Source organism: Furipterus horrens, unplaced genomic scaffold (assembly GCF_987537825.1).
Source record: "Furipterus horrens unplaced genomic scaffold, mFurHor1.1.pri manual_scaffold_2, whole genome shotgun sequence".
Lineage (NCBI taxonomy): Eukaryota > Metazoa > Chordata > Mammalia > Chiroptera > Furipteridae > Furipterus > Furipterus horrens.
This window is the reverse complement of record NW_028327172.1, coordinates 216,755,530-216,763,808: the sequence shown is the minus strand read 5'-3', so window position 1 is coordinate 216,763,808 and position 8,279 is coordinate 216,755,530. Positions and strand designations below refer to the sequence as shown.

At 64.4% G+C, this 8,279-nt stretch overlaps 1 long non-coding RNA gene across 1 annotated transcript; it reads right to left on the bottom strand.

The window, feature by feature from the left end:
• Window positions 1–1,742: 1,742 nt before the first annotated feature.
• On the bottom strand, window positions 1,743–2,483 carry LOC150020408 (uncharacterized). The gene is made up of 2 exons (XR_016509359.1): window positions 2,282–2,483; window positions 1,743–2,136 (listed from the first exon to the last, which is right to left on the bottom strand). It is a non-coding gene; the product is annotated as an uncharacterized LOC150020408 (long non-coding RNA).
• Between the last annotated feature and the right edge of the window lie 5,796 nt (window positions 2,484–8,279).

Genomic DNA, 8,279 nt, shown 5'->3' with positions numbered 1-8,279 from the left:
AGGGGACGGCAGCTTGGCCCTCAGGCTGGCCAGGCCTGCTGGATGCATGAGCACCCAGCTGCGGGCTCCCTTCCAGCTGGCGCTGTGGGAGCCTGAAACACAGGCCTCAGGAATCCGACTATCACATTTCTCTGTGCAGACAGGAGGGTCCCTGGGGCATTCTGAGCAGGATGCTCTTCAAGGGGAGACTGGGGGAGGGGCTGGCACTGGGTGGTGCCTGCCAGGAGACACTAGGTTTGGTGGGTCTGGGGGTCCTTTTGAGAGGGTGTCCAGGGCAGGGGAGAGGGGGCACCATGGAGCTGTCAGGCTTTGGGAGTCAAATCCCCGCTCCATTGCTGCTGCAGGACCTGGCTCGAGCCTCTGTCTCCACCTGCAAGATGGGCTGATACTAACACACCCACCGCAGAGGGGGACGGGTGCAACCACACGAGGGGTGCTCTTGGCTCCAGACCTTGGCTCCATGGGTGGCCAGTGAGGTACTAACTCTAGGCTGGTGGCTGGCTGTGGTGGGCCAGGTGTTAGGGGCCTCAGGCTAAAGCAGGATGTCAGGAGAATGGCTGGAGATGTGGGGGGCAGGACAGGGGTGAGCAGATGTCAACCAAGGCAATGTGGAGTGTCCCTCTGCGGATGTCCTGCGGTGGGGGAGGGGCTGGGGAAGCTGACCCGGCGACTTCCATGTGGCAGAGGGAGTAGACACCGGAGAAGTACGCGCGTTTCTTCCTTCTCTCTCTCTCGCCCTCTCCCTCCTCGCCTCTCTGGGTCCCCTAACCTCTGGGCTGCTCCCACTCTCTCGCCCTAGAGGTGGTTACCAGTCAGTCCCCTCCCTGCTGTGTCTGTCCAGCTCTGCACAGCCCTCTGGGTTCCCTGCAGAGCCGGGCTCTCCTGCAGTCTTCTCAGGTTTCGCCATCTGAGAATGCCATGTGTTTCCTCCTGGGACCTGGAGTAAAACCAAGGACCTAAAGATGAAGAGCTGCCAGAAGGGCCTGTGGAGGGAGGGAGGGAGGGAGGGGATGGGGGAGGGGAGAGAAGGGGGTATCCTTGAAGTCAAACAAAGCAGATGACACACTCAGGAGAGGAAGAAGACAGGAGAGGGGCAGCACCGAGTCCTCGGGGTGTGCAGTTTGGAGAGTGGACAGGCAGCACTGCCGTGTTTAAAGGGGAAAGAAGTCAGGAGAGAAGGGGCGTGGGAAAGAGGGAGGGAGCAGAGGACCCAGCTCTGGGGAAACAAGAAGGGGATGAAAAAGCAGCCTGCGCTATGGACGTGCCCGGGACAAGGCTAGAGGAGACAGACCTCCAGGGAGGCAGGATGCGGTCAGGAAGGGGCAGTGGTCTCCGACTGCCCTCCGGCCCCGCAGCTTGCACAGCGGGGTGGATGCAGGTGCCTGTCTGTCTGTCCTGCTGCTATAACAAAAGTATCCGACGGTGGGGTGGGCGCTTAGAGACAGCAGAAACGCCTTTCTCGGGGTTCTGGGGGCTGGAAGTCCCCGGCAGCTAGGCGTCTGCTGAGAGCCCACTTCCCAGTTCGCAGGCTGTTGGCTTCTCACTGTCCCCTCCCATGGTGTAAGGGACAGGGTGCTCTCTAGGGTCGCTTGTATAAGGGCACTAACCGCATTCAAGGGGGCCCCACCCTCATGACCCAATCACCCCTAAGGCCTCGCCTCCTAACACACCACCCCAGGGGTCAGGCTTCACCACATGAGTTTAGGGGGGACACAAGCATTCAATCCGCCGCAGGGCTGCTGTAGAGACAACGGTGCCCTGAGAAGCGCTCAGGTATTATTTTATTTGCAAACACGGGAAGCCGCACACTGACAGCCTTCCAGGCAGCGGGGAAAGTGCCCATGCTGACATTTTGGGGGCGCTGGCGGGCATATGAAGCCGAACCCGGGGGGGGCTCCGATTGCTGCAGCCAGTGGCGGGCAGGCGTGTGACGGGCCGCGGGTGTGTCCCCGCGGTGGTACAGCCCAGGAGGCTCCGGCCGGGTCGGGGTGCTGGCTGCAGAGCTGGGAGCCGCGGCCCGACCAGCCAGGAGTCCCGGGCCCGCTGTCCCCCACACTTAGGTTGTCCAGGAAGGCCCGGCGGCCCGTCTCCTGAAAATACTCTGGCCGGCGACCGGACGGGATTTCCGAATAGTGACTGCGGAGGAAGAAGACAGCGAGAGGCGGACAGCCAACGCAGGCAGGTCTCGGGGGGCAGACACCTGTCGGGCGCTGGGAGGGGCGCAGGGCCCCGGCCCTCCCTCGGTCCCGCTGGGCTCCACCTGCGCGCCGGCCTCTCCCACCTGCAGGGGGCCGGTCGCTCCCCTTCTTTAAAAGTAAACCGATCTCCCGGGGAATGCGGTCTCGAAGAGCAGCGAAGTCAGCGGGAAACAATGGAAGGGGGGCAGGCCCGGCCGAGCGCCCGAGGGGCTGAGGCGGCGGCCCGGGCAGTACCAAGGCCGGGCGCTCAGGACTCCCATAACGGTAGCGGGACCGGCTGCCACAGCTCGGAGGCGGAAGTCCCGCCCCAGGCCTGGTAGGCCCCGCCCCTCCGGATCCACCCGCACAGGACCCCCCAACTTATCTCAAGGCCCCGCCCCTGCTTCTTCCTACCTTGGTTCTCCGGGTGCCCCGCCCCTAGCGGCCGCCTCGCGTCCTGTCTCTCCCCGGGTGTAGGCCCCGCCCCCAGAGGCTCTGACCCACTCAAAGGCTGCGCTCCGAGGCCTCCTCCTGAGACACGCCCACCGTGTGGACGCCACGCCCCGTTTCATCGGAGGCCACGCCCAGGAGCGACCACGCCCCCGCCGCTCCACCCCCTCAGACCCCCGGCCGGCTCTCCAGGCCCGGGCCCCGCCCCTTGCCCCGGGCGGCGGCGGCGGAGGCGACCGTTGGGCGCGCGGGAGGCGCGGACGCTGCCGGCGGGGCGAGTGGCCGGTAGGTTGCGGGCCGGGCGCAGGGCAGCCCCGCCTCCGCTTTCTTTCTTCTCCGGCGCGTGCTCGCGCCCTCCGCGGCCCGGCCCCGCCCAGGCGCAGCGCTGCGGGGGCGGCCGGCGCGTCCGTCCTGCTCCTCGGGGCCGCCGGCTCCTCGGGGACCCCGTCTGGGCGCCGCCGCCGGCCGCCCTCCCTTTGTTCCCGGCTCACGTCCGGGGCCGCGTCGCGGGCCCGAGTGGGGGTCGCCGCGAGGCCGGTGGTGGGCCGGGCGGTGTTCGGGGCGGGACCCGCCGCCCGTGTCCGGCGCCTGCTCGCTGCCCGCGGGGTCCTGGCTTCCTGGCGGGCCTCCCGCCAGGGGCGTCCCCGGGGACCCGGCTCCCGGGCCGAACCGCAGGCTGGCCGCCCCGTCCCGGCTCTCCTGGCTGCAGGGGGTCGGCGTGGGCGGAGCGGCCCCGATCGTGGGGTGTGGACTGAGGGGCCCCCCAGTTGTGGGGTGTGGACGGAGCCCCCCGAGTGGGCTGGGCCCGGCAGGTGACCCCCGGTGCTGCTCCCCCGCCGGTGGGTGGGTCGGTCGGGGCCCTGCCTGGGGACAGGTCACGAGTGCAGGTGTCGTCAGCTCGATCAGTGGTCAGCGTCGGGGGTCTCCGGTCGCAGCCTGCCGGACGCAGGGCACCCGTGGGGCACCGGGCCCGCCGGACAGGGGCTGAGGGGTCTGCACGTCCGCGGGGTGGGGGGGGAGACGCAGCCCCCCGGGGTGTCCAGGGGTGCGTGGGGCACGTCCGCGGGCCTCAGGAGGGTCTGAGACGCCTTAGGGGGGCTGTGGGGGCGGGCCACGTGGCAGAGAAGGGCTTTTGCTCTAGAAACGTGGCTGTGCCCCCCTAAAGTGTCACTGGGACGCCTCTGTGCCCCGGGGCTGGGGACAGAAGGGATGGGCAGGCGGTGCTGCGCAGGATGCGCCTCGCGCGGCGGGGTTGGGGGGGGGATGGCCGAAGTCGCTAGGCTGGTGAGGGGCACCTCTGGGTGGGGCAGAGGACAGCCCGCATGGCTGGAGGCCGCAGGGAGGTTTCCAAGGAGAAGGGCCGAGGAAAGGGCGGCGAGGGCCTGGGGTGGCCGCGTGGGTGGCAGGGTCAGGAGGTGGGGAGAGCGCAGGAGCCGGCCTGTGCAGAGGGGCGGGCCTGGGGTCAAGGGCAGGCCTCCTCGCACCCTTGTTAGAGGAGGGTGCCCGAGAAGAGGGCTCAGGGACAGGCCGAGGAGTGGTCGGGCCTGGAGGGGACTGCGAAGGTGGCAGGGACCACGAGGGCAGAGGGGCGGCCCCAGCTCGAGGGTGAAGGCCCCGCAGGAATAATGAGAGGAAGCGGGGCGCCCGCCCCCCACTGCAGAGGGTGACGGCCGCGTGCCCGCTGCTGCCTTTACTGCCTTTGACTGCGCCTCTGTCCGAAGGGGCCGCGCACGAGCCAGGCTGAAGGAGGGGTCGTTAGTGATCGCGGGCACACCCCGCGCAAAGCCCACGGAGCGGGGAGCAGAGCGTTTCCATTGTCCTGGAATGGGGCGCATTCCTGCGGGTTCGTTACTTTCTAACTCGCACCGCGTGACTTTCCTGTGGCTTCTAAAGCAGGCCACCACCAACTCCAGGCTTAAACAACAGACTTGCTCCCTCCCAGTCGTGGGGGCCGGAAGTCCAAAGTGGGTCTCCCTGGGCTGGGACCTGGGTCCGGGGGGTGGGGACCTGTTCCTGCCCCTTTTCAGCTCCCGGAGGCTGTCCCACAGCCTCACAGCCCGCGCCCACCTCCCCGCACACCCCTCTTCTGGCTTCCACTCCACACCCCTGCCCCCTTCCTCCTTCCCGTCAGGACACTTACAATTTTGTTCACGGCCCACGGATCCTCTCCCAGGTCAGGGTCCCGAAGTTAATCACACCTGCGAAGTCCCTGCTCCCTGAACGGTGACACAGTTCCAGGGGACAGGATCTGATGTCTCTGGGGACCACCCTTCAGCCTGCCGCAGTGCTCCTGACTTTCTGAAAGGCCCGTGGGCCTCCCCACTCTGAGCTGAGGAGCCATCTCAGACATCCTCCCTGGTCCATTGGGCAGGGTCTGCAGCAGGGGTGCTGCTGCTGCTGCCCAGAAGGGCCTTGTGGTTTCCCTGCTCTGCCCTGGAGAGGCTGGCGCCATCCTGGACAGGTGTCCCAGGAAAGAAGATAGGCCTGGCGAGGGGGCTCAGGCCTGCTAGATCGCTTGTTCTTTATTTTGGGGGGCTGGTGGCCACCAGCTCCTTTGGCCATCTGATGAAAACTATAGTCTATTCAGAAGTGGACACACATTTCCAGAATTTCCACCTGCTTCTTTTTTATAGTCACTGTTTCTCTACTGAGATATGCCATCCGTTATTGTGACCATGTTTTCCATTAGATCCTTGATCGCACTAGATTAACTGTTTTAAAGTTCCTGTTTGCTCATTTCAACCCCGGGTCTGTCTCAGGATCGGTTTCTATTGACTTCCCTTTCTCATTACTGTGGGTCACATCTTGTGTCTTTGAACATCTAGTAATATCTGTGTACTGGACGTCATGGGTGGTCCATTGCAGTGAAGTATTCTTTGTGCCAAGTGTTGATTTTTGTTCTGGAAGCTCCTTTGGACCCAAACTGAAATCTCTACTGTAATCTCCACTTGGTGCACTTGGCCTGTCAGCGACCTCCTTCTGCTTCTTGGATTCTTCTTGTGCCCAGACAGTTCGGGGATGGGCTGAGGACCGGGGCTTAGTTTATGAGTAGCTCTGAGGGCTTCTTCCCTCTCCAGCTACCTCCTTCCTGAGGTGTGGAGAGGTCCCCTCTTTCCAGCCACCCAGCCACCATCAGGCTCGTCCCGCTCAGTGCTGGGAGGGCTGCGGCTTTCTGCCTGAGCCCCCTCACTTGTGCAAACACGCAGCTTACCACCGTATCCATTGTAGCCCTCCTCTTGGGGACGGCTCCCGCCAGTTCCTGCCTGCTCTTCATAGCGCCCAGTGCCTTCAGATAGTTGGTCTTTACATTTTTTACCTGGTTGGACCGTGACTGAGCAGCAAAGGAGAGTGCGTGAGGCTTCTCACTGCACTGATAGTTTATGATTAGTCTGTTGATTGCTAGCTGGCATCGGTCTTTGGGGTTGACTTGTTTCTCATCTGGGGAGTGAGCAATCAGGGAGTGCGCCCCCCTAGTCTGAAGAGGGTTTCCCTTAAGTCCTGGACTCTGTAAAGGCCAGGGCTGGCGCTTGAAGGGCCAGCTGGAACAGGGGCCTGCCTGCCTGTGTGGGAGCTGGACGAGCAGGGCAGCAGTAGAGGCTGCTGTGCGTTCGTGGCTGTTTCCCTCTGACGTGAGCCGCTTCGGGCTGAGGGCCGGGAGCTGCTCTTCTTGGACGAGGCAGGTGCTCTCTGGGCTCGGTGTGCGTTTGCTGGGCCGCAGGCTCCACCTGCGGGCCCCCGGTGAGGACTGAGAGGCAGCGATCGGGCCACTGCCTTTGGGCGCCATCACCCTGGTGCTGCAGCTTCGGTCTGTAAAGTGGGGTGAGTAACGAGGCTGTGGTGGGGCTCTGTCAGCTGTTGGTGCCAACTGAGTACCGACGAATCCCTGATCTGGGGTGCAGTGAAGGAAACGTCACCCGGAGCACAACAGCCCACGCGCGATGCAGCACAGCTGCGCGGTCCGCTCCCCGTCACGCGCATCGCACGTGCAGCCCGCATACGCCCACCGACAGCGCGCACTCTGCGCCGGGGAGCCGGCTTATATGGACACAAGGCCCCGCCCCTGGCCCCTGATTGGTCTGTCCTCATGCAAACGAGGACTCCAAATGCTCATAGTTTGATTGGTTCACAAGGCACGGCGCCTGTCCTGACTGGTCAGAACACATTCACTCTCATTGGTCAGAGCTGCGCGGCCCTGACTGGGCGGGGAAAGCCTCAGTCATTGGCGGGAGCAGGACTCCAGGAGGGTCTGTTGGGGGGTTGCTGGCGGGGGCCCGCAGCTCCGTGCAGGGAGCCGCCCGGTGAGCTGCTCCCGAGGTGCCGCTGGCTGAGCGGCCCCTGTGCAGGAACGGCTGCGAGGCTCTTTTTTTTTTAACTTAAGCCTGGTTAAGCCGCCGGGAGTCCTTAGGTGGGCGTCTTCCTTCTCGGGCGCTCAGACGCTGCTTCCGGAGGCTGTCCTGTGACCGTGCCCTGTCGCTGGACGCGCTCGGTAGCCGTTAGCGACGGTACTAATGACGTCATGTCTAGGCTTGCGTGTCATCGCTACGCGTGGGTTCGTGCCCAGGTGGGCAGCGCGGGCCTTCGTGTAGCGCATCTGTATCAGGCCCCTGCTCTGGGCCGCGCTGTGGGCTCCATAGCACTTCCTGGGCGCAGTCCTGCAGAGCCGAGCCGGGGCACGTTTCCCCAGGGGGACGCTCGGGCAGAGTGGGGCGCCCTCGTGGCCCTGGCCACCAGAGCCCCGAGTTGCCTGGAGTCCTGCCCGAAAGGACGGTGCTGTGGAGTTAAGCACTGAGCAGCCAGGCGGCTTCCTCGCTGCGAGGGTGGGGAAGCGGGGCCCCGGGAGGAGGAGGGTTCCCTGGGCCCGCCCCTTGTGCTCGTTTCCTGTGGCCGCTGTAACAAAGCACCACGCGCGGGGTGGCCCTCAGCAGCAGAAGTGTACTCACGCATTGTTCTGGAGGCCAGAAGGCCAAGGTGTGGGCAGGGCCGTGCTCCTCCTCGAGACTGCGGAAGCGTCCTTTCCGCCTCTGCCGGCTCCTACGGCTGCTGGCGTTCCTGGGCTTGTGGCTGCATCGCTCCAGTCTCTGCCCCTGCCTTTTCTTTTTTACTTTATTTATTGACTTTTTAGAGAGGGGAAGGGAGGGAGAAAGAGGGAGAGAAACACCGATGTGAGAGAGCTACATCCATGTGTGGCTGCCTCTCACACGCCCCCACCTGGGGACCTGGCCCACAGCCCAGGCCTGTGCCCTGACCGGGATTAGAACCGGCGACCTTTTGGTTCACAGCCCTGTCTCACGTGACCTTCTCCCCTGTGTCTGATCATGCCTCTGCCTCCTTGTAAGGACACTTGTGATTGCTCCTAGGCCCGCTTGGATAACCCGGGGTCATCTCCCCATCTCAGAACCCCTGAGCCCATCTGCAAAGACCTTTGTTTGCAAATAAGGTCACATTTCCAGGTTCTGGGGTTAGGACCGGATGTCTTTGGGGCCGCCAGTCAGCCTGTTATATATACACCATGCTTGGACCTGGGAGATGAGGAGCCGTGTGGGGTCTCCAGGAGGAGCAGGGCCCCCTGGCCACCCTTCCTCTCTTGCTTGCGAAGGCGGTCTCTCCTGGCTGCCCAGGCGCAGGCCCTGTGTGCCGCAGGCTTCCCTGTCT